Below are 27,848 nucleotides of genomic sequence, written 5' to 3'. Positions count from 1 at the left end.
TGTCACTGTTTCCATTGTTTCCCCATCTATTTGCCATGAAGTTATGGGACTAGATGCCGTGATCTTAGTTTTTTGAACCTTGAGTTTTAAGCCAGCTTTTTCACTCTCCTCTTCTATGGCTCAGCTGGTAAAGAATCCACCTGCAATGCAGGAGACCTGGGTTGGATCCCTGGGTTGGGAAGATCCCCTGGAGAAGGGAAAGGCTGCCTACTCCAGTATTCTGGCCTGGAGAATTCCACGGACTTTATAGTCTATGGGATCACAAAGAATCAGATACAGCTGAGTGACTTTCACTCACTCACTCATGAACTGATTCAGATAATGAAAAAGATGAAAGAAAGGACAAAGAAAGCATGTCCAAAAGAGAAACATGAGACAGGCAGTCAGGGAAATGGGCCTGACTTAGGTTAAGAAAATCAGAGGTTTCTTCAGTCACCTATTTTCTCTCTTCCCTGCCAGGTTAAATTCTGGACGCTCCATTACCACCCAGTCATGAGCAGTTTCTCTGCAGGAAACCTAACAATCTGAAACAGGCTAAGTTTACCATTTGTAGATATCTAAAACTTCCCTTCAAATCCCTAAAATATGGAGAGCTCATTGCCTATAGATCAACTGTTATCCTTTAAAAATCCATGAATAATGAAGAATAACAACAGTAATCCAGGTAATTATATATCTCCCCTGCTCTCAAGTCCACCACAGTTCTTTAGTAGGGGTGTTGGAAAAAAAGTTGTCTCTACTCTTGTAGTTTCTTCTGTCTAGCTGAATAATTAAATTGACATGATACAGATAAATAGCTAAAAAACAAATTTAATTACATATATATGGGGAACTAGAATACAAGAGTTTCCAAAGGCGGTTGGATAAAATGAGATATATTTGTCCTCTTGGACTAAGTAGAAGGAGATAGGGGTTTGGGACTTCAAGGAAAGAAAGACAATCACAGGAAGATGGAAAAGAGCAAATGCTTGGTCAACAGATATTTGCTAGACCATGCAGAGACAATGAGTGACAGAAAGTTTTTGGTCTCCAGGGCCTGCCAAGGTGCCTCGACCACACCTAGCCCAGATTCTGTGTAAACATCTCAGAGGACTGTCCTCCTCCTAGTCTAAACCATTTATATAAATATTTTTAGGCATTTAGTCAAGTGAAAGTCACTCAGTCATGTCCAACTCTTTGCAACACTATGGACTATACAGTCCATGGAATTCTCTAGGCCAGAATACTGGATTGGGTAGCCTTTCCTTTCTCCAGGGGATGTTCCCAATCCAGGGATCAAACTCAGGTCTCCCGCATTGCAGGTGGATTCTTTACCAGCTGAGGCACAAGGGAAGCCCAAGGTAAGGCGGAGGCAAAAAGAAGGGCTTCCTGAGTCTTCTGTTCTTTAAAATAATCAGCCTAAAATAATCCTTGAACCAAAAAGACATATACTTGGATAGCAATGTCTGCTCCCTTACAAAAGCAAGGGTCTCCTTTCCTGTCTGCATTGCTTCTTCATTTTATACCACCTATTCAATTAAACAAGAATTGACTAGCAAAATCTGAAACTAAATTTCCTGAACTTATTATTTGAGAACTTTTCCCAAAAAAGACATTTGGAAAGAACTGATAAGACTCAAAAGCTTAGGTGAACATTTTTGCTTTAACTCTATAGTTTCAAATTAGGAGCAGTGCAAATGGAGATCTTGGGATAAAGTTAATGTAAATAAGATCTTTGTCTCTAAATGATACTAGTTCCTCAAAACTCTTTTTTCTTTTGGACTTAACTGTTCGGCATGGACCTAACAGAAGCAGAAGATATTAAGAAGAGGTGGCGAGAATACACAGAAGAACTATACAAAAAAGATCTTCATGATGCAGATAACCATGATGATGTGATCACTCACCTAGAACCAGACATCCTGGAATGTGAAGTCAAGTGGGCCTCAGGAAGCATCACTATGAACAAAGCTAGTAGAGGTGATGGAATTCCAGTTGAGCTATTTCAAACCCTAAATGATGATGCTGTGAAAGTGCTGCACTCAATATGCCAGCACATTTGGAAAACTCAACAGTGGCCTCAGGACTGGAAAAGGTCAGTTTTCATTCCAATCCCAAAGAAAGGCAATGCCAAAGAATGCTCAAACTACTGCACAATTGCACTCATCTCACACAACAGCAAAGTAATGCTCAAAATTCTCCAAGCCAGGCTTCAACAGTATGTGAACCATGAAATTCCAGATGTTCAAGATCATTTTAGAAAAGGCAGAGGAACCAAAGATCAAATTGTCAACAACAGTTGGATCATCAAAAAAGCAAGAGAGTTCCAGAAAAACATCGATTTCTGCTTTATTGACTATGCCAAAGCCTTTGACTGTGTGGATCACAACAAACTGTGGAAAATTCCTAGAGAGATGGGAATACCAGAGCACCTGACCTGCCTCCTGAGAAATCTGTATGCATGTCAAGAAGCAACAGTTAGAACTGGACATGGAACAACAGACTGGTTCCAAATCGGGAAAGGAGTATGTCAAGGCTGTATATTGTCACCCTGCTTATTTAACTTATATACAGAATACATCATACAAAATGCTGGGCTGGATGAAGCACAAGCTGAAATCAAGATTGCCCAGAGAAATAGCAATAACCTCAGATATGCAGATGACACCACCCTTAAGGCACAAAGTAAACAAGAACTAAAGAGCCTCTTGATGAAGGTGAAAGAGGAGAGTGAAAAAGTTGGCTTAAAACTCAACATTCAGAAAACTAAGATCATGGCATCTGGTCCCATCACTTCATTGGAAATAGATGGGGAAACAGTGGAAACTGTGACAGACTTTATTTTGGGGGGCTCCTAAATAACTTCAGATGGTTACTGCAGCCATGAAATTAATAGAAACTTGTTCCTTGGGGAAAAAAGTTATGACCAACCTAGACAGCATATTAAAAGCAGACCTTACTTTGCCACAAAGGTCCATCTAGTCAAAGCTATGGTTTTTCCAGTAGTCATGTAAGGATGTGAGAGTTGGACTATAAAGAAAGCTGAGCACTGAAGAATTGATGCTTTTGAACTGTGGTGTTGGAGAAGACTCTTAAGAGTCCCTTGGACTGCAAGGAGATCAACCAGTCCATCCTAAAGGAAATCAGTCCTGGGTGTTCATTGGAAGGACTGATGCTGAAGCTGAAACTCCAATGCTTTGGCCACCTGATGGGAAGAACTGACTCATCTGAAAAGATGCTGATGTTGGGAAAGATTGAAGGCAGGAGGAGAAGGGGACAACAGAGAATGAGATGGTTGGATGGCATCACTGACTCAATGGACATGAGTTTGAGTAAGCTCCAGGAGTTGCTGATGGACAGGGAGGCCTGGCGTGCTGCAGTCCATGGGATTGAAGAGTTGGACAAGACTGAGAGACTGAACTGAACTGAACTCTTAGGCCCACTTGCAGTGAAATTCAATCACATTTATTAGCATTTCTAAAGAATGTAAGCTACTCAAAGCAGCTGCATTGTCTTTCCCTTTCAACTAAAATGCAGCTTTTTCCTCTAAAAGGAGAAATCTCCCTTTAGTTACAGGATTCTTTCTTCTTGGCACCCATAATTTTCAATGGTGGAGCCAACCCTCATGAAACAGGAAGTGCAATCCCATTTCATCTCACTTGAAAGAAATTGTAAATACTTAGTAAGGATGGAAACTGTGGCTCAAAGAAAAACACAATAAGAATAATAATAGCAGTGGAAGAAAAAAATGCAAGTGAGACAAAGTAACAGTCCCTTAAATGAACTAATTCTTTGTCCCTGTACTAACACTATCATTATCAAAGGTATTTAATATATTCCCTGTGGAAAGCAGGCTGTAGACTGTCAGACTTTCTTCTTTTTCATTTTCTATTTCACTGGAACATTTGATATAGCCATTGGAATTCATCTTTTTAATTTCTTAGGTCTATATGAATAATATTCCATATGCTTCAAATCATAAAATTACCTACTTTTTTTACAGGTGGGTATTGATGGAAATATTATTGCAGGAAAGAACCAAGCGTTTACAAGTTAATCTTTTTTTACTGACATAGAAAACCATCTTTCATGATGCCCAGTTAAAAATTCTGCCTGTAATTCAATGTAAATCCAATTTTGTGCAGCTAAAGCCTAGAGAATATGCTGTTATTTACAAAGGAAAATGGTGCACTAATCCTTCTTGAGAAGGACAAGCCCTGGACCTGTGTTTCAAAGAAGTTTCTCCATGACCTATAAGATGTTCTGCTGTATCCCTTGTGACAGTACTATCAGACAAGGTTAGAGGGGCTTTGTGTTACCATGGGCTGGAGACTCTACTAGTTTCAAGTCCTAATCCAATGAACGAAGCAGGCACAGAGATTAGGAAAGTGGTGGGCATGCTGGAAATATGGAAATGGATCATTTATAATCACATCTGAATGACACAAAAGACAATGCAAGATTGAATCAATCTTCTGTTTCCAGTAGATGTCATATTGAATTAAAACACTGTAATTTATAAAAAGCTGACCAAAAAAACTTTTGGAAATGAAGCTGCTCATTAGTGGAATCTACTAATAGCAGCTGGGTCTGGTGCTATAGACAGTAGGAAGAGCAGCAGTCAGGGCTCTCGCCACTAATGGATGTTTTTGGGTTTTTTTAAAAGTGTTTCACATGTGATTTGCTCAAATTACTGCACTTGTGAAATTAGTAAATCCCTAAACAGGTGTGTCAGAGACACTTTCTATGTTTAAACCTGGCACACCAATTCCCTTCATAGAAACTGCTGCTGACCTGGGCTGAGTAACTCTCTAATAAGAAAGAAAACATGAATCTGAGACCACAAGTGATAATCAGACTGATTCTAAAATTTCATGAGATGTAAATCCTTCTTAAAGGAATTTTTCAATTCATGCATATGGGGAACAGTAAGTCAGAAATGTCAAACTGCAAATGACAATTCCCTGCAAAAGTGCTTCTTCAGAGACTGTCATCCCTGAAAGACAGGCTGGTTAACTCTCCAGCATCCCTGTGATGAAACTGAAAATTGTGGGTAGTTACTCACATGTTACAGGAAACTGATTGGAGAATAGCTTTATAAAGAAACACAAAGGATCCAAGAGAGGAGTACTAGCAAATTCGTGCTGTATTCCATTAGGGACTCTCCCAGCTAGGGAGAAACAACAGCATTTCCTTGTCCTGTCAGCCCAAGGAGAACAAGTATCTGATGCTGTAGTTCTAGAAGCAGCATTGGACTCCCAGTGGAAACTGCATCCATCAACTTTCCTGAGTTTCTGTCATGGTGGATGCAGAGATCCAAGCTGAAAGTGTATGGTTCTAAAAGATTTCATCCATTCTGCAGCAAATTTTGCCAGATAAATCCTACTCTTCAAAACTCATTTTGACCCTGTTCTGCTAACATATTTGCCTAGTATGTATGACCCTCTTGGCTTCCCTGGTGGCTCAGTGGTAAAGAATCCACCTGCAATGCAGGAGATACAGGAAACAAAGGTTCGATCCCTGGAAGGGGAAGATTCCCTGGAGGAGGGCATGGCAACCCACTCCAGCTTTCTTGCCTGGAGAATCCCATGGACAGAGGAGCCTGGTGAGCTATAGTCCATGGGGTCGCAGACTCTGACACAACTGAAGTGACTTAGCACACATGCACATGTGACCCTCTTACTCAAGTGTTGGTATATGTAGAAAAAGAGACACTAGTGTTTAAGAGCATGATTGAAATGGAAGGACACAAAAGTATGGGTATGTGCCCTCCTCCTGAAGATATATATATAACATAATAACAGCAATAATAATACTAGCTGTGGTTTACTGAGCTTGTATTTTGTACTGGAGACAATGATAAATACTTTAAATGCATCCACCTTCTTAATTTATACAACAACACTATGAGTAAGGTATTACTATTAATCCATTTTACAGTTAAGAAAATGGAGAGAGGCAAAAACAGATGGAATTCTTGCTCTTGACATACAGCTGTCAAACACTATAGCAGGACTAGTCTTCAAATCTCTCCATCACCAACTCCATGCATTTAACTAGGATGTTAAACTCCCTTGCTTCATAATAGTTAAAATATCTCTCTGTCCTAGTTGAGCAATTGTCCTGTGTAATCTTACAAGACTGTCAAGAGAATCATCCAGTCCTTTGACTACATTATGCCTGACCCTTGCTCAGACAGTAAAGAGACTGCCTGCAATGAAGGAGACCCAGGTTCAATCCCTGGGTTGGGAAGATCCCCTACAGAAGGGAATGGCATCCCACTTCAATATTCTTGCCTAGGGAATTCCATGGCAGAGGATCCTGGTGGGCTATAGTCCATGAAGTCACAAAGAGTCGGACACAACTGAGCAATTTCCCCATTCACTACTATCTAAAATTTCTTTTGGGCTTCCTGGTTGCTCAGCTGGTAAAGAGGAGGGAGGAGGGAGGAGGGTTCAGGATGGGGAACACATGTATACCTGTGGCGGATTCATTTTGATATTTGACAAAACTAATACAATTATGTAAAGTTTAAAAATAAAATTAAAAAAAAAAGAGGCCACAGAATAACTCTGCTCTCCCAAGTCACTGAAGCCAATAAACATAGCTGAAATCATAAAAAAAAAGAATCTGCCTGCAATGAGGAAGACCTGGGTTTGATGCCTGGGCTGAGAAGATCCCCTGGAGAAGGGAATGGCTAACCACTCCAGTATTCTAGAGAATTCTATGGACTGTATAATCCATGGGGTCACAAAGAATTGATATTTTGGGGCTTCCCTGGTAGCTCAACTGGTGAAAAATATGCCTGCAATGCAGGATATCCTGGTCCGATTCCTGGGTCAGGAAGATCCCCTGGAGAAGGGATAGGCTACCCACTTTAGTATTCTTGGGCTTCCCTAGTGGCTCAGCTGGTAAATAATCTGCCTGCAATGTAGGAGACCTGGGTTCGATCCCTGGGTTGGAATGATCCCCTGGAGAATGGAATGGCTAACCACCCCAATATTCTGGTCTGGAGAATTCCATTGACTGTATAGTCCATGGGCTCACAAAGAGTCAGACATGACTGAACAGGTTTCACTTTCACTTTCATGACATACATGGCTTAGACTTCAGCAACTGAATTTAAGCTCTCTAGAATAGTGCTAATCTATAGAACTCCCAGCAATGTTAGAAGTATTCTAAAAAGTTGCACTGTTCAATGCGGTAGCCACTAGTCACATGTGACTATTGAGCACTTGAAATGTGTCCAGTGTGACTAAAGAACTGAATTTTTAATTTACTTTAATTTTAATTAATTCAAATTTAAATAACCACATATGGCTAGTGACCACTATAGCATAGCACATCTCTAGAGGGAAAACACGGTGCTCACTGAACTGAAACTATCTAACTTATTCACTTAAATAACATTTCTTGAGAGCCTACTATACATCAGATCCAGTAACAGACATTATAAAGAATACAGTGAACAAAATAGACATTGATTTCTGACCAAAAGGGAGAATAAGATAAAGGAGCCAGAGAGATTAGAGAAGATTAAGAGAGTGTGGCATCATGTAAACTCAGAGAGCCTGGGTCCCTGCTCTACTGTGTAGATGGCTATTGAAAAGACAAGAAAAAAACACAATTTTGAGCTGGATCTGTCAATACCAAGAAAGGTTATCACCTTATCCAGAGTAGTTTCAGTGAAATAAATGAATAAGAATCCAGACTGGAATTGGTTAGAGTAAATAGGAGTTACAAAAATGAAGACAAAGATGACTTACATAGACAATACTCAAGAATTAAGACTAAAAGGGGGAATAAAGAAATGAGGGTGATATTAGAAAGAATATGCATGATCCAGGCATCTGTTATTCTGCATATTTGTAGGCCCAAGGAAATAATCTCTTTAACAGAGAAGAGAAAAACTGGCAAAGCAGAAAAAGTTGGGGGGGGTAATGGAAGGGAATATTATCCAGGTAACAGTGAGTGGTCTGGCCTGGCTCACAGGAAGGACACTCCCCCAGATAAGAGAAGGAGGAAGAAGATAGTACAAGTGAAGAGAGGCTTGCAGTTGTATCCGCTTCATCCAGTTGAGCCTGGCTCCCCTGGAGCCTTCCTGAGCCAGGTTGTTGTTCAGTCACTAAGTCATGTCTGACTCTTTGCAACTCCATGGACTGCAGCGCACAAGTCCTCCCCACCCCTCACTATCTCCCAGAATTTCCCCAAGTTCCTGTCCATTGAGTCAGTGATGCTATCCAATCATCTCATCCTCTGCCACCATCTTCTTTTGCCTTCATTCTTTCCCAGGATCAGGGTCTTTTCCAATGAGTTGGCTCTTTGCAGCAGGTGGGCAAGGTATTGGAACTTCAGCTTCAGCATCAGTCCTTCCAATGAATATTCAGTGTTGACTTCCTTCAGGACTGACTTTTTTAGTTGCACTCTAAAAGGTCAGTCTAATATCCAAACATAATTGAAAAGCAATTAAATATTTTTGCAGTTTCTGGAGAAATCGCCAAAGGAAGTTACATTAATAACATACAATTAAAAAAAAAAAAAAAACTTCCTAAAACTTCTTCACCTGTCTCTCCCTGTCTCTCTCTCTGCCTCTGTCTCCTCTTTCTCATTTCCATCCCTATCATTTCCCACCATTCCAAAATCTCAAGAAAGTCTCTTACTAAAAATATAAATGGAGTGAGATGAAATGATGTCTAGCACTAGCTCTAAAATTTTATGATTCTATAAATGATAGAACTTGATATTTAAAACTCCACCTTTTCATTTATGAGAAGCACAGCAAGCTTGGAGGAATTTTGAAGGTTATTTAGGTTTTTAATAAAGTTACTAAGATACCATATCATACAGTATGTAAAAATTTAATGTGGAAAATTCCAAAATTGCAAGGGACATAATATGAGGGGGAAAAAGGTTTAGGGAAGGCCGGGTTTGGAACTGGAGGAGGAGGAGGAAGAAGAAGAGACCACAGAAATAAGTAGGAGAACCAGGGCCAGTATTGCCAAGCCCTGAGGAGAAAATTAGAGATGTAGATGGAGGCATAACATCTGCTTTTTTGTTCCAAGCAGCTCTTGTTTCCAAGTTCACCTCTTCTTTCCTTGCTTCAGCCAGACCCTGGCTTCCTTTTCTTTGAAATAATCTAAATAGCAAAAAACTCACCAAACAGTGGAAATTTCTGTTATATCACATCCCAAATGAGATGGGTGTACTTGAGCACATACAATGATAATAATACAATCAGCGTTTTCTGGGTTTTTTGTTTTTTTATTGAAGGGGATGCAAAGGGAGGAGGTAAAGTAACTTACCTCTTAAGCTGTTTGTTTGAAAATAATATGCAGAAAGGGAAAAACAATCCTCAGCTAACAACTGCCTTCCTTGCCATCTGCTTAATCTAAACATTAGCATATCACATATCTGGGTGAATTCAAATTGCACTAGAAACAGAGTGTTCTGTTCTACTTTTTCAGGCCCTTAATGGAGGAGTCAAGTGAGAATTCTCTATGGGATTATATGGGCTTTATGGGCTTCCAACACATGCATTTAGGGCCACGTTTTCAGTCCAGCCTTAACTCATCATACTATGACTGGAGGCAAAATTGTGCCTGGCTTAATTAGCACAAGTACTAATCAAGTACTAATGAAATTTGCCCACAAGCATTTCTTCAGACTAGGGCACAAGTAGTGCGCACAATTTCTGTATATATCACTTAGCATGTCAGCACAAAAGGAGGGAAGAAATGAACAATTCTTTCCTAAAATTTGCTTCAGGCTAACCACAGGCAAATATCATCTCTACCCAGAAGTAATACATTAGTTGCATCAGTGTAAACTTAGTAAACCCCAAATGTGCAAACTGCATCCCAATTTGCCATATTAGGTTGCAAATTTATAAAAATATAAACAATGCTATTAATGAAGACACTTCATTCTGTTTTATGAGCTATTTAAGACCTGAATTTGGAAATGAGTGTGATCTATAATATACCTTAAAACACACAGGCACCCTTTCAAGCTAAAACATCAATTCTCAAAGGTAGTAGTAATGTTGGAAAACAGACCGATCTATTTAAACTCAGAAGAGCGGAAAAAAAGGAGGCCCAATTTTTATCCCTTCCATCAGTGATAGGTCCTTAGTCCTCTTACTGTGTTTTAAATCTGTTATTTAGATCTGTCCAAACCTAAGAGCTTACTTACAACACAAATATCAATTACGCTAAGGAAGATGCCTTCAATCTATCAATTAAATCATACTAATCAGAGATGTGGTAAGCACACTGACATAAGTATTTATGTAATTGAGCTTCACAAATAAGAAACATTTTGTTTTGGGTATCTCACAGTTTTGCCAAAAATGAAATCCTGGGTCATTCCAGTGATTCATTCTCAAAGCAAGATCACATTAAAAAGCCAGGCAGAAAATTAAGAGAGAACTCTAGGAGGAAGGAAGCTGCCATCTCTTCTGCCCTGTAAACTACACCCCTTCCTCAAAGAGCTGTCACATTTCTCCTGGGGAAACATGTCACCTTTAAGGAGCTGAAACTTACCCACTTGAACAGGTGCGAGGGCCAGACAACCGGTTGTTCTCTTTATGGACTATCGACAAAGATCACTTAAAAAAATCATGATCATTGGTGAGTGGTAAAAACCAGCCAATTCACACAAAGCCTTCAAAAAATGAAACTCAGGAGAGAGGAAAGAAAATTGACCAGAAGCAGGGTAACTCAGATACAACCTGTCACCTGTGGTCGCAGTGAAAGCCTCCTACAGGGCCACCGAAGTTAAAAACAGGTTAATTTTGACACTGACTTCTCTTGCCCTTTCAAAGATGAAGTTGTCTAGGTATTATGTTATACTCATTTTGTGGTCTGTAAACAGATCTAACATCTCTACAGAACAGTAGAAAGGGGAAAAAAAGAAATTTCTTGTCATTAATGAGTTTTGTTTTTCTTGATTATATACATGTTTGTGAACTATAAAGAGTATGCAAATTTAACAAGCAAAATTCATGTGGACCGCAGACATTAACAAAACCCATGTCTGACATTCTTCAAAGGAACCAAGGGCCCCATCTGCTGATGTTTAAATGTACTACAGTAGCAAACAGATTAAAAGGAGCATATGAGACAAGAAATTCTGGCACTAAAATACAAATAAAGTGCCTAAAGATGCAGAATCTGAGCAGCAGAAGGCACCTTTAGAAGTCGGAGACTTATGTATTGGGGCATACCTGCAGGGCAGTCTTTCCAAGCAGATAAGTAGTTATTTTGGTTTTTATATTAGTCCTCAGGAAAGGAGCTCCAAGCATACAGTCTTCCCCAGCCACCACTTCTCTCCTGAGAGACCGCTGGTTGGAGCAAGTGTTCTTGTGCCTCTAATGGGGGCATTCTTGCTTTTAAGGGACTTTAAAGAGTTTTTTATCTTAATGGGTTTGGAAGCTTCCCCTTTTGATGAGAAAGAAGACATCCCAATCACTTCTCAGCCTTATCTCCAATATGAGATAACTCTGGGTCCTCTCTCTCATTTATTCTGTTTATTACCATTGCAGCAGCTGAATGAGTAAAGCATAAGAGGAAAAAACTGAGATAGATTAGAATCATGTATTTTGGAGTTCCGTTCACAGCTGTGTCAAATATTCACTATTTGACCTTTTTCTACCTAGTTTTATTCACCTTAAAAGTAAGGTGTCAGTCTGTGTGAACTTTAAATGCCTTTCTTCCCAGCTCTAAAATCCATTGTATTATCCAGAAGGGTAGAGACAGTATCATATAGATCTTTATATCAGCATAGGACATTGCATACATTAGGTGCTCCATAAAAATGTGTTAAATGGACATGTTTTCTGTCAAAAAAATATTTGTCATGTAACTATCTTCTTTATCCAATTTTGCCATTTAAGTTTATTATACCCCTTTTATATTTGGAACTTAATAATACCTGTAGCTAATCCAGCAGTAAAGAACCCACCTGCCATTGCAGAAGACACGGTGGGTTCAATCCCTGGGTTGGGAAGATCCCCTAGAGAAGGAAATAGCAACCCACTACAGTATTCTTGCCTGGGAAATCCCACAGACAGAGGAGCTACAGAGCTCCTCTGGAGCTACTGGTGGGCTACAGTCCATGGTGTCGAAAAGAGTCAGATATGACAGCAACTAAGCATACCCGGAGCAGACAGTTTACTTGGGGTAACACAGACTCCCTTCCCCCTTTATTTACAAAACTACCTCAGTGCTCTTAGGAACAATGATCTGCCCTCCACTATGAATAGTTCTGGTGGGACTATCAGGCAGGCTTCTCTCTGATCTCTCTTATATGAGTTGTGAGCATGTGAACCAAGCCTGGCCCACTCTCTACCATGGCTTTGAGTCATATGCAGAGTAAAAGCAAAAAGGGTGATTCATTCTAGAAGCATGCTCTGAAATAGCTGTCCACTGGTGCCTGTGACCTTGGCCCCTAGACTCCAGGAGCTGACCTAGTTTCTGTCCTATTTCTGAGATGGATTCTCCAGCCTTTCCTTCAGGCAGCTGAAGCATGAGGCCAAGCTACTTTCCAGGCTTCTGAAAACATTTATTTTCTGCATAAGCAGTGTGGTGGACATTTGCCGGTTGTATTTCCCACGTGATTCCCCCTTGCCTGCTTTCTAACAGCATCCGGATGTCCCAGTCATGCAGTTAGTGTAGAATTGACTCCATCTGTCTCTCCAGGGGTAGATCTTGATTGGTTCAAGCTAATTATCACATCTCCTCCCTTGGCCACAGCAAATGGTTCAGAAATGGACATTTAACTATATAACTGAATTTGGGCCAATCAAATATAAGACATGTTTACTGGGGACTCTGGGGAAGAGGTTACTTCTATTTTCTGTGGAAATTATTTTAAAACTTGCTCTCTTTATCGCTGGACGTGAAGCATGAAACCCTAGTTGTATCAGCATCAGTAACTACCTTATTATCAAAAGAGGAACCAGTCTCAAAATGAGGCCAACACTTTGAAAACTATAATGAAAAGAAAGAAAGAAGCTACATCCTTGGAGATAATGTAACAAGCCTGAAACCTGGACTTTTTAGTTGTATGAGATAGTGTATTCCCTTTATTGTTTAAGCCATTTTGATTTGGATATTCTATTACTTAACATTGAAATTATCCTAAACAATATCCAGTCTGTTTCTCTCGGTAAGAACCAAAGCACTTCAGCAGACACAGTATTCATTTAGGAATCTGACTTTCTAGGAAAATGAATCATTTTTGTTCTTACAGTCTATACTATTATCTAGTTTCTTCAGTGTGATGCTTGATGTGGTATTTCAATATCATGCTTGCTTTTTTCTTTACATTGGTGAATCCTGTTCAAGTCTGCAGTCCACTATCCCCACCATTCTCCTCTAAAGCCAATAGATCATTTATTCTCTTCTATTGGGAGATTGTCTTTTTTCTTTCTTTATTTGCTTATTTCAGTATTTACCACTTATCTTGTTTTCCTAAGTAATTCTCAAGTATATATAAGTCTTTTGCAGGCAGTAAGCAAATTTTGCCTTCTAAAGTACCTGGCAAGTATACCACACAGTAGGTGTCCGTGTGAAGAATGAGCGAAGGGCTTTATGTCCCAAACCACTCTACTTTATTAATTTAATGAATACTCTCCTACTGCTTCTCTAGGGTCAAAATAAATGAATTTTATCAGAGGTCCAGCAAGGTCTTAGCTTGGGAGCATGTGGTTATTGAAACACTAATGACGTGGTCATCTGTGACTGGGAGAGTCAACCTAAACCATTTTTGGATAAACTCTTGATTTTCCTCTCTTGCACTTACCCCACCTGTTCAGCTTCCAACTGTCCTTTCTCTCGGTAATAGAAGGGAAACAGGATGGACCACCTCACTGATTACAACACCAGTTCTCTCTCATCATCTGAATCACTTATTTCACACCTCGTTCCCAGGTACCTCGAACATATCAGCTCATCCTGTTTCACCTCTTTCCAGATGCCTCACCCCCAGTCAGTCTCCTTTGTTTCTGATCCATCTCACCTGTGGGACCTTCACTCCCCAACTAGCTCAGACTAAAACACCAGCTTTTCCTGTCCCTCATCGACCACATATTAAAACCATTGAAAACAGTTGACTCTATTTAAGCAATATTTAGCATATTACCTCCTCCACTCCTATCTGCATTTTCTGTTTGGGACTCTTTTAAACTCTTAATTGAACTATCATTCTACTTCCTGTCTCTCCCTCCAGTCCTGCCACATTTATATACATCTTTCATTTGTCTCCATGGTGATGCATCTAAGATGTAAATGTGACTGTCATTCCCCTGAATAAGGCAATGGTTTCCTATTACTTCCACTATGCACTCTAACCTGGATCCTGCCTGCTCTGTTCTTACCTCTCACCACTTTGGACGCAGCTACTAAAGTTCCAGGAAGATTAAACAACATGTGGTTCAGTCTCTGAAACATATTTCTTCCTACTCTATTCCGTATGGCTCATGCTATTTTCTCTGCCTAGTATACCTTTCCACCACTTCTTCCCTAACTTTGACGAAACCTGCTTGAGTGTCATCTTTCCCAGGGGGTATGTTCTGACTTCCCCTAGATTTGGCCAAGTGATTAAATTCTATTACCCTAGAGATTCTGAACCCCATCAAGTTTTAGCATTACCAAGCCAAATTTGAAGTAGACATATCAACACACGGCCTATACTCTGCCCCCTTGTGTAGCCTTTAATGAACTTAGACTTGATTTTACCATGTGATCTTACTTTCCTGTTCCTACTGATTGGATCAGGGGTAGGTACACAGTGTCAAAGGGCAGCCAGGATTGCATTTTTAAAAAATGGGTTGGACCAATTCTATCATGCTTGTATTTTGAACTAAGTAATACAGAGAAAACTTTAGAAACATGGGAAAATTCTAAAAACCCATTATGTAGAGAAAAATATTGATCGATTCCCTCACCCCTCACAAAAAAAGATTTAAGTGAGCAGAAATCACGCATAAGTAGAAGGTATATGATAGAGAAGTAAAGAGAGCCTGCTTAGGACTAGTGAAGTCCCACTCTGAAATGAGTGAAATCGCCAGGGCCACCTGCATCCAGAACCACCTTTCAGTTCTTGCTCTTCTAAGTCAAGAGGCTATTGTGTGCTTATCTTCTTACAATAATCTTTGTAACACAAGATGTATGAGCTGAGTCTTAGTTCTAGTAAGTAAAGGGGTCTGATCAAAACAGCACTGAATTTTCTGCTGTCTTCATTGGTGTTTATTACCAGCTTACATGCTTTCTAGGGAAAAAAAATATATAGCATGTGCAATGTAGTAAATACCAAATAGATTAGATATTAAAATCCAAGAATGAGAAATTAAATAGAAGGTGTATAGAGCGGGTGATGGGGATCTATTGCCAGTAAACTTACCTTAACTATAAGGAAATGTACATAAAACAATAAAACAGTATATTTCTCATCAATTACTTAAAGATTCTTTATTTTCAAATGATTATTATGTAAGGGAAATTTTTCCACACTACCCTGTATCCTGTAAAATATGGTACTTGCAATTTGTGTTATATAAAATTTTGTAGGTTAAACAAGGACTTAATGATCACCTACTATGTGTTTAGCACATTGCTGTGCTGTGCTGTGCTTAGTTGCTCAGTCGTGTCCAACTCTTTACAACCCCATGGACTGTAGTTCACCAGCCTCCTCTGTCCATGAGTATTCTCCAGGCAAGAATAGTGGAGTGGGTTGCCATGCCCTCCTCCAGGGGAACTTCCCAACCCAGGGATCAAACCAGGTCTCCCACATTGCAGACAGATTCTATACCATCTGAGACACCAGGGAAGCCCAAGAATACTGGAGTGGGTAGCCTATCCCTCCTCCAGGGGATCTTCCCGACCCAGGAATCAAACCGGTGTCTCCTGCATTGCAGGCAGATTCGTTACCAGCTGAGCTACCAAGGAAGCCCCAGCACATTTCGAGCCACCAGGGAAGCCCGCTATGAAAGATACTAAAATATATAAACATAAAATTCCTGTTACTGAGACCCTTATTTTCAGCATCTGTCCTTTCTAATGTTTCATAATCACCCTGTTCCCTGATCTTTACGATGTATTTTGAAAGTAATTTAATCATCCTATACCTTGCTCATAAAAGCTTTCAAAAATGGAATATTTTTTAAATGCCACAAGTTCTAGCTTCTTGCCCCAGTTAATCTAGTAAAGGCACAGTGAAATATTATCAACCATAGACAATTTTTTTGACTACTTCAGCCACAATAAAGAGATTATGAAAATTCTAAATGCCTTGCAACTTAAAGTATATAAACTCTATTTTTCAAACTATATGAATAGCTGGAAGAAGCAGCTAAGAGGAAAGGCAAGCAGGGAATTGTAGAATAAAACTTTCATAAAGTCTCTGAGATGTCTAGTGAGGAAGTCTCAGGGCTGACTGTTAGGATGATTTAAAACCTTAAACACTGTTTTGTTGACACATAATTCTTTTATATATTTTCAGTATATAAATTGTGAGCTTCTCTAAAGGAAACACAGTTTTTCACAGCAAAAACAAAGCAAAAAGCTTCTAACTCTTATTACATTTTAAGCACTAGATAACTTTGCGAGTGGGTAACCAAGTTTATGAAATCATGTAAGTCAGCACTCTGTGAATTGGTGTGGCAGGAAGCGTCTCCAAAGCAGGCTTTCTATTGACATGTATCTAACTGTTTTCACATTTAATATTTTTCCTTATGGTTGTTAATGTGCCACAAAAATATGGAAATGTGAAAACCAATAGATTCTGTGGGTGCAGACTGGATAGTAACTAATGCAGACAGGAGTTGTTTTTTTCCCTTTGGAACCTCTGAAAGCTTTGAGCAGTAACAGGGTTTTTATTCCTTCAAAAGGAGCCTCTCTTATTCACAACACTATTTCCAGTAAATATAATATCAGGATAGAGGTTGTTTTTCCTTTACTACATTGGGAGGACAAACAGTGCTCAACATATATGTATTGAATATTCAATGAAAAAATAGATTAAAAATTAAGAAAGCAGTAGGGGATAGAAATGAGGGTATAGTGGGAATTGAGGCAAAAGCTTTCTTTTTTTTTAAACAAAATTTTCTAAAACTCTAGGCCCTACCTAAGGTGGCTATCACCATGGCATTTCATAACATGAAAAAGAACAATGAGTAGTTCTTGGATCAGATAAAGTTGTTTTCAGAAATCAGATGACCGTTCAGTTCAGTCGCTCAGTCATGTCGGACTCTTTTCGACCCCAGGGAATTCAGCACGGCAGGCCTCCCTGTCCATCACCCACTCCTGGAGTTTACTCAAACTCATGTCCTTTGAGTCAGTGATGCCATCCAACTATCTCATCCTCTGTCGTCCCCTTCTCTTCCCACCTTCAATCTTTCCCAACATCAGGGTCTTGTCCAATGAGTCAGTTCTTCCCATCAGGTGGCCAAAGTATTGGAGTTTCAGCTTCAATAACAGTCCTTCCAATGAACACGCATAAAGGACTGATCTCCTTTAGGATGGACTGGTTGGATCTCCTTGCAGTCCAAGGGACTCTCAAGAGTCTTCTCCAACACCACAGTTCAAAAGCATCAATTCTTTGGTGCTCAGCTTTCTTTACAGTCCAACTCTCACATCCATATAGGACTATTGGAAAAACCATAGCCTGGACTAGATGGACCTTTGTTGACAAAGTAATGTCTCTGCTTTTCAATATGCTATCTAGGTTGGTCATAACTTTCCTTCCAAGGAGTAAGCGTCTTTTAATTTCATGGCTGTCATCACCATCTGCGGTGATTTTGGAGCCCCCAAAAATTAAGTCAGCCACTGTTTCCACTGTTTCCCCATCTATTTGCCATGAAGTGATGAGACCGGATGCCATGATCTTAATTTTCTGAATGTTGAGCTTTAAACCAACTTTTTCACTCTTATCTTTCACTTTCACCAAGAGGCTCTTTAGTTCTTCTTCATTTTGTGCCATAAGGGTGGTGTCATCTGCATATCTGAGGTTATTGATATTTCTCCCGGCAATCTTGATTCCAGCTTGTGCTTCATCCAGCCCAGCGTTTCTCATGATGTACTCTGCATAGAAGTTAAATAACAAGGGTGACAATATACAGCCTTGACGTACTCCTTTTCCTGTTTGGAACCAGTCTGTTGTTCCATGTCCAGTTCTAACTGTTGCTTCCTGACCTGCATACAGATTTCTCAAGACGCAGGTCAGGTGGTCTGGTATTCCCATCTCTTGAATTTTCCACAGTTTATTGTGACCCACACAGTCAAAGGCTTTGGCATAGTCAATAAAGCAGAAATAGATGTTTTTCTGGAACTCTCTTGCTTTTTCCATGATCCAGCAGATGTTGGCAATTTGATCTCTGGTTTCTCCACCTTTTCTAAAACCAACTTGAACATCTGGCAGTTCACAGTTCATGTATTGTTGAAGCCTGACTTGGAGAATTTTGAGCATTACTTTACTAGTGTGTGAGGTGAGTGCAACTGTGTGGTAGTTTGAGCATTCTTTGGCATTGCCTTTCTTTTGGATTGGCATAAAAACTGACCTTTTCCAGTCCTGTGGCCACTGTTGAGTTTTCCAAATTTGCTGGCATATTGAGTACAGCACTTTCATAGCATCATCTTTTAGGGTTTGAAGTAGCTCAACTGGAATTTAACCATTCATTAATCCATTCACTCATTTATCCACCAAATATTTGCTGAGCAGGGGAGGAGGATGGGGGGTGATAGAAGCTATAATTTTAGGTAGCATGGACAGAGAGACCAAAGGACAGGGAGACCATTCTTGACCTCATCACAGAAGTGAAAAAGGAAGCCATGTGAGCATCTGGGTGAACAGTAGGAATAGCAAGTGCTGTTCTGAGCCGGTAGCAAGTGCAGTGTGTTCAAGAAGCAAGAAGGAGGGAGGTGGGAAAACAGCAGGAAGCTAGAATAAGTAGGGCCTTACAGGCCATGGTAATATCTTTGGATTCAATGCTAAGTGTGATGGGAAGCCAGTGTAAAAGATACTCAGACTTGTCCTTTTGTAGCTGGAATCTAAAATCTCAGGAATGAATAGTGTGGGGTTCAACTGCATCAAACAGGGTTCACACTATTTACCTCAGGCTCACAACAATTTTCCAATCATTTTCCAAATGTAATTCCAAACTTTGTACTTGAGGAAAGGTAGACATTTTTCTTCAACCACAGCAATCAACCAAAGGTTTATCAATTAGGGACCTTAAAAAAAAAAAAAAAAAAAAAACCTGACAGCATCTGATCAATAATAAATATTTTCAGGATCCAATTAAGGGTGAGCTTCAGGAACATGCCATTGACAATCTCAGTTTGCAGAAGCCCAAGATGTAACTAGGCTCTGCTGAAACTTGGTTTATGCATGGTCAAGTCATACTGAGCCTCTAGGGTAGACCTCTATGGTAGATATAACTTCTGTTAATAATTCTGCATGATTTTCAGATCTAGTTCAAGAAAGCACAAATCTGATGATAAATCATCTTTTAAAACAGTATTCTGTTGCATTTGAATATATAGTTCTAAAATCGAGGTAATCTAAGTGAAAGTACTTCTTTAATGACTCATTAATAATGAATAGCATTCATAGGTATAGCAGCAATTAAAATTTGCTAAATCTTTCAAAATAAGATGCTGACACCTTTCGAACAGCAGCAGTTCTTGTGCTAGTCAGGGTACACCAACAGTTGTTTAAAAAAAAAATCCCCAAATCTCGGAGGCCCGGCACAGTACAGTGTTGCATCTTGACCTCATCACAGTTCAGGCTGGCAGCGAGGGCCTTGACTTCATGTTGTCATCCAGTGACCAGGCTCCTCACACTTCATTACTCTGCCCTCCTCTGGGTCCTTGGAGTCCTCTGCATTCAGCCAGTGGGTGGGAAGGGGAAGACATGTGTGAGGTTTTCACTCCACTTTCACGTCAACACCCCATCTCCTTGATATGCCTCCAACTTCCCTGGTCACTGCTTCTTGGTCTCCTTTTGCTGCTTTCTCTTCTTCTCATTAATTTCTTAATGTCAAGGGATGAAGGAAGAAGGAAGCTAGAATCAGTCCCAGAAGCTCCCCTCTTCTCTATCTAGAGTTGCTCCCAGTAATATAGCTCAAGGCTGTATATATCAAGGCTTTAATAGCATCTAGTGGTGGCACCTCCCAGGTGTACTTCCCTCCTTGGACTTCGCTCTCCAGTCTCCAGATCATACATCTACTTGCCTAGTCAACATCTCCATATCAAAGACCTTATTTTAAAAAATAGACTTTCATCTTTCATGCCATTGACTGTACTAACTGATTTCTTCTCTCTGATAGAACCTAGTTCTCTTCTTTGATTTAATACCTTTTCCAAATGGCTGCACTGCCAATGCCCAACACCATGTTTCTCTTCCCACCCCAAGTTGCAGTCAGTCTGGTTGTCATGGAAAGAGGAGAGGTTAAGTATTATTGCATAATGCTAAAAACTTTGCGCATAGAGAAAGGAAGAGAATTGGGTTCATAGGAGGGTAGAAGGAAATGAGTTTAAAAATAGAATGGGAGATGGTGGAATAGAGCAGGCAAGAATTCAAGGTTGATCTCTCTTGTAGAACCAGCTTCACAGTTTCTTAAGTCAACTCTGTTTTTCATTTATTTTGAGTTCCTTGGAGATTGAACCTCAAGACCCTTATGTATAGTCTTGTGTTTGTGAAACCTAGAAAGACTGAAGTTTCAAACTGTGTACAAGGCTCAATTCCAGTAGCCTAAATGTAATGTTTACAATAAATACTTAAGGAAGACAGTGCTATATGGAATAAAACCATGGTAGTACAGTCATTAGGTTTGCGGAGATTACACGCTTGCCAAATTTTACTACCAGATGCTTAGGAGAGAGAGAAAATTACAATTCCAACTAGTCAGTGGTCAGAGGTAATATTCAAAACATCCCACCACATGGATAAACAACAAAATAATTAGAAATCAAATGTTAGAGAATTCTGCAGTGAGCATGAATGTAATCCACAGGATAAACAACACTTGGTTGACATTTGACTGAATAAATTAAAACCCAAAGTAATTTAAATAAAAATTCAAGACATGTATCAGAGAAGTTCAGGACAGGAAACAAAAGATAAAACTTCTTCTTACCATTTGAGCTTTATTGGAGTTCATGGGTAGGCCTGGAAAAGAAGGTCAAGATCTTTTTCCTTGTAGTTCTATCCCACTGCACTCTGGGATGAACTTCACTGTAGCAAGGCCAGAACTTGACTTGAGAAATCCATTAAGCTGAACTGTGTACATTCAAGACACTGTGTGGCTAAAATTGCCTTACTCAAAGCAAATAAAAAGTCAATCCAAACCATCAACGTTGTCTCGTGTTTCTTTGAAACAAGATTAATAATAACAAATCAGAAACATTCTACTAGGTTTTCATTACTCTCCATAAAAGAGCAACAATAACCAGTTACCCAGGTAAGGTGAAGGAAGTCTGCCTGTCATATGCATTAACAGTGTACACAGGCACACACACACACACACACACACACACACACACACACACACACACACAGGCTTTCTTTGGAGAATAAGGATTCTAATATCATGAGTTATACAGAATTGACTGTTCAGTTGATTTTATTATCCTACAGCAAATACTTTCTTCGACAAAAATGGTTCTATGAAACTTCCACAGAGTTTGAACTTTTGTACTTTAGGTTTACAGAAAAAATCATAGCCATCTGCAAACCTGGCTCTCAACACTGAAAATATGCACTATATCACACACGCATGCACACACGCGCACACACACACACAGATTTTTGCTTAAAGAGACTTAACAAATACCTGAATTGATGGTTATGTCACTAGGGTGACCACAGGTTCAGGGTTTCCGCTTTCTTGAATCTCCTCATTTCAGGCAGACTGAAACCCTCTGGTCACTCTGGTGATATACTAGGGTGCTGAACTTGATATTGAGAGGAACAAAATATATGCTGTTGTACTTGGAATTTAGAGGAAAAAAATCACAGATAATAGGAATTCTGATCGGAGAAAATATACAATAAAAGGTTTATTCTGGTGACCAGTGAAGCTATAGCCATTCAATGATTGTACAGAGTGAACAAGGCCATTGCCTAATATATCAAATCCATCAAGAAAAATAATTACATCCATATCAATTATTGGTCTATTAGAAATGAAGACCTGGTGGAAGGACACTATCCAAAGGTGATTGTCTAGTGCTTTAAAAATAAATGTCTTATCTCTGCCTTGGCATTTTCTGTACCATCAAAAGGCCATTATCCCATGACAGTTCCATTCCACAGACATTAACATTAGATACCAATTCTTTCTAAAGGCTCTTTACAATGCTTTGTCTCATTTGGTGGGTTTGCCAAATGTTCTTCACATTTCATTAATAAATTGACCCACACAGATCCCTTAGGACTTGAGGGGAAATTAAGTCTCATTCTTTTTTTTCCTCCTACTCTAATTAATACTATTAGGAATGAAAAGATGCTATCAATAGATCAATCGAGTATAGTAAATTAAGCAGCACAATTTAAATGAAATAACATTAAGTGGGAAACTATATTAATAAATATAACTATATATAGCAATTATATGTCCCCCCAGTTATGCTAAGAGCTTCACATGTATTTCATTTATGCACACAATAATAATAAGGCAGCTGTTATTTGTCCACATTATAGTTGAGGAAACAAAGGCTTAGGGAGTTACTAAGTGCTGACCTCAGAATCTAGGTCTGTTTGACTTCAAAGCCTGGGCTGTAAACATTCTCTTTCATTGCCTCTTAGATGGTATGTTATAGGACTGTCTTAAACACTGACCTTAGGCAAATCATATAGGAACTCCATATCTCAGTTTCCCACTAGTGAAAGTAAAAGTAGATAAACTGGTCCATCTCATAGTCCCTCCTTAGAGGATCTCAACCTCACAGGTGGTTGGCAAGAACAGAACTTACATCTTTAGGCTATGATCAAATGTGCTGTACAACAGTAGTCCCCAACCTTTTTGGGATCAGAGACTGGTTTCACGGGAGACAATTTTCCCCTGGACCGGGTAGGTGGGGATGGTTTCGGAGTGATTCAAGCACATTACATTTATTAGTGCATTTTATTTCTATTATTATTATATTGTGACATGTAATTAAATAATTATGCAACTCACCATCATGTAGAATCAGGGGGAGCCCTGAGCTTGTTTTTCTGCAACTAGACAGTCCCATCTGGGGGGACGGGAGACAGTGACTCTTGAAATGTGTTGCTTATGTCCAGTCTACTCCCTAATCTTGCTTTGGTTGCTGTCACTGCCAAAAAAACCAGCTTCACAAAGCTGGAAATGGAAGCAGGTTTTTCAGAGCATTTGTGCCAACTTCAGGGCATTCCACCTTGACTTTAATCCAGAATGTACAGAGATTTGAAGCTGTCTCAAACATACTTTTAAGGCCACCTTCATTTGTGATCTCAAGCGGTAACGTGAGCCATAGGGAGCGGCTGTAAATACAGATGAAGCTTCGCTTGCTGATCCACTGCTCACCTCCTGCTATACAGCCTACTTCCTAATAGGCCATGAACTGCTGCTGCTCCACGCCCAGGGATTGGGGACCTCTGGTGCAAAACATAAAGTCATGTCATAAGAAGGAGGAGTAATACTAAAATCTTACTAGAATGTTATATCTAGCTCCTCTCTTTTCCATTGCTCTAGGTGAGTGTCAATTTATCATTCATCAAAATACAATAAGACTCTCATCCTCTGTAAAGAATCCTAGGGAGGTCTGGTCCAATAAAGCACTAGAGCCAAGTGTAGAAATGACACTGCACACATTGGCTGCCAAGTTCATGAAACTTGTTCATAACTTGATCCTCCACTTGATTTAATTTTTTTCCATAGGAAAATGCAATTTATTCCCTTGAGCTTATAAGCCTGCAATAACCATCCTACTGTTTATGATAATCTCTGTACTGTTCACATGAAAAACCACTCTAAGTAATTATAAATCAGAGGACCTCCACATAGGAGTTTTTGTCAGTAGGTCCCAAGCAAGAAGAAAATCAGCTGGAGGTTTATCTCTTCCCAGATCCGGGACCAACTTTCCACAAGCACAGTCGAGGGTCTGAGGATAAAGGAAAGATTGCCAGAGAGTTTATCCTGGATGGAGGAAAAAAACCTTTCCTTAAGACTTTACAGACCAATACAAATCAGTTTCCCCAGTTACAGATAATACAGACAGACTAAAGAAGATTAAGAACCAACAGCACTTAGGAGCTGGAAAGAACCGTGAGAATCTATTTGACCCAACTCACTGCCTTCTGGCAAGTGAGTGTCAAAACCTTCCAAGACAAATGAGGGAACCCAACCTTTTAAAAATGTAATATTTTACAGAGTTGTTGTCCAACCATGAGGAAAGGGAAGACAGAGAGAAAACTTCACTGAGAAGCTCAGAGGCAGGCCAAGTTTCCCTTTCCCCTTCCCTTCTTCTCTCTGGGTAACAGCCTGAAACAGCAAAATGGTCTTTCCCAGGGTGAGGTTGATGACCTTCGTGCCAACCTCACCATTTCCCAGCATGCTCCACCACCACCTCACACGGTGCTAATGGCAGCCTCCCTGAAAGTTCAGTTCAGATATTTTTGCAATAGTCCAAACACAGTCTAAATATTATCTCTTTTTTCTTTTAAAAATGTATAATATTAATTTTATTAATTTTGGTCCCAAATATACTTTTGTAGGAATATTTGAAATATATGAGTCAGACACAACTGAGCGTGCACACACACACACACACATACCATTTCCATTATGATGTCAACAGGAAATGACAGTTAGATTCCAAGGAATTGATTTGCGGGTAGCTCTGAGAATTTATTTGTTGCACAGGCTGGAGGAACGCTGCAGAGCCCATAGTGTTTGGAATATAATGGAATGATGAACATGGAATGGAATATAATGGAATGGAACATGGGAGACAGGGAATCACATTTAAACAAGATCACAAGTGAGACTCATTTCCCTTAGTGTGAAGAGGGAATAAAGTCCCAAATAAAAGCCTTCAAGTGATAAAAGCCTTAGACTGAATGATACAATCGCCCATGGATTGGGGAGGGGGGCTGGAAATAAAGTGAAAAGAGAGAGGAAATAAGGTGAGAAGAGAAGGAGAAACTATTTATTTGATTATACTTTGATTCCAAGTCCCTTGTTCTAGCTACTTCTTCAGGTAAAGTTATGTACAAATTATTTTCGGCATATGCCTGTAAAACTTAAGTGAAAGAAACTAAACCATCAAATTGCATTAAAGCTCTGATCTGACAATTTAAGACAAAGATATTCAGAGAGAAGGTTGCTTTTCAATCCTTTAATCATCTGTTGTGTCCTGACATTCTAGGTGTCTCAGAAGAGTGCATGACAAATAACATTCCATATGTGCAGTTAAAACTATCTGCAATACGGATAAGTGACAGATAAGTGAAGCACCCTGGCTATAAGTGATTAATACCAACACACTGGAACCACCTCTTCAATGACCTACATGATGGATAAAGTCATACACAGAAAAGGCATGAGCTGGTTTGCTTGTGTGACCCAAAGAAGTTGCACTGATTTCCACCCTCCTGGGTAAAATGCTTACAGTTCACTCACTATACAAGTTTACTTGGAGGTTTGTGCCCACAACTGATGGTTACCTGCCTATGAATTCTTCAAACCAGAATCCAGTACACTTCACTTCCCTCCCTCCCTTTCCTTACCAGGGTGCTATTACTGAACTGATACAAACTATCACTTTTTTAACACTGGATGAAGAAAAGGAACTTCCCAAAGCACCTTACAGTATGTCCAAAACCAAACACGAATGAGTTGGCTGTGCTTTGGGATTATCTGATTCCCTGGTGGCTCAGAGGATAAAGCATCTGCCTGCAGTGCAGGAGACCCGGGTTCGATCCCTGGGTTGGGACGATCCCCTGGAGAAAGAAATGGCAACCCACTCCAGTATTCTTGCCTGGAGAATCCCATGGACAGAGAAGCCTGGCAGGCTACAGTCCACAGGGTCGCAGAGTTGGACACGACTGAGAGACTTCACTCACTTTCCAAATGCACAGATATTTGAGAGGGATGCTGCACAGTCACCATTGGCATGGCTTCTATAATCATGCTTGTTTTCCCTTAAGACAGAGGTCTCCGAACTGCAGGCATGGACTGGTACCTCCTGTCAGATCAGTGGTGGCATTAGATAGAAATAAAGTGCACAGTAAGTGTCATGTGCTTGAATCAGCCTGAAACCATCCTCCTCACCCTTGGTCCGTGGAAAAATTATCTTCATGTAATTGGTCCCTGATGTCAAAAAAAGTGGTGAACCTCTGCCTTAGGACATACACAAATACTCAATATACATCATTTTTATCAGACCTGCTCCCATGCATACAGTAGACATCTGAGTAATTAGACAGGATAACACACTGTGTAAGTTCCAAGAACATTTTCATGTAAAAAAATAAAAGAAAGGTGGATATTTCCCATTATTCTATGTGAAAGTAAATAGACTTAGGTGCTTGTGAGTGGATATATATCCTCATGATCAGAGTAATTTATGAATATTTTTGTGGTTAAAAACACCAGCACTTGTTTCTGCTAAAGATCTGTAAGCATAATGTATATAGAGTATGCCTGTCCTATTGAGTTTTGTATTTAATATTGGGTCATGGAAGCGTAAATTGTTTCCTAAATCCATATTGGGAATTTATGTGTGTGTATTTCCTGCTGGAATTTCTACAATATTCTAAAGTGACATGATAGAACTTTTTAAGATTTAAATGCATCCCCAATCAGTATAAGAAATTATTCCAAACAAGTTAAAATATATTCAACTCCTTACGGGAAAAAAGAAAGTTGTGCTTTATTTAATGAGAGCAATGTTTTGCTACAAAGGGAGTCATTTTTATGCTTCAACAACCAAATATTTTCTGTTATATGCACATGTGATATGAATGTACAATTTGGGGCAGTTATTCAGAGTCAAGTTCCTAATATTCAGCATTGTTCTGTATCCTATCACACCGCACCCTTTCTTAATCATACTATATGTAGTTGCTCATATAAATTCTGTAACTGAAAAAGGGAAGGAGGAAATCTAACAGAAAATTTCTTGCCAGATGGAGAAAATTGAAACATTACCCTTGTTTCTTTGCCAGCACAGATCCATTTTGACAAGCTGGAAATGATTTATGGGGAAAAAAATGTATTTACACTGGCAGAGATGTTATTAATTGCCATACAATGTTCACATTTTTGCATTGTTTTGTATATGATTACTTACGAGGCTTAAATATACAGTCCAAATATGTGACTTTTTTTGCATGCTGATTATTATATGACAGACAAACTTACAATACATGATGCATGCTATAAATTTCATTTAAACCCTCACAGACAACACAACAGCAAAAACACGAGAAAACGGCAAACCCACAAACAGCATTCAAAGAAAACAGGTCATTTTGTCTGTGCATTCACACACAGAGGCATGCACACATGGATGCAAATGATTTAAGGTATGATGTACAGTATATGGGAGTTGATGAATAATATAACATTCAAACACATAAAAATATTACTTTTATTACTTCTCAGGATGACTCTTGCTACATGAAACTATTACTAAAAGAAGGCCCCAAAATGTTTGAAAATGAAAATATTAAAGCAATATATAATTTCTGAGTTAGATAAATTTTACAACATAAAAGACTGCTAGATGTGTTAACTTCCATAACAGAAATTTGAAGAGTACTTTTTAGGCATTTTATTTCAAATAGTTTGAAAATAATATCTTTAGAATGTAATTTTTCCTCATATGCATATGTAGTTATAG

Source organism: Bos taurus, chromosome 3, assembly GCF_002263795.3.
Source record: "Bos taurus isolate L1 Dominette 01449 registration number 42190680 breed Hereford chromosome 3, ARS-UCD2.0, whole genome shotgun sequence".
Taxonomy (NCBI): Eukaryota; Metazoa; Chordata; class Mammalia; order Artiodactyla; family Bovidae; genus Bos; species Bos taurus.
This window is presented reverse-complemented; position numbering follows the sequence as displayed.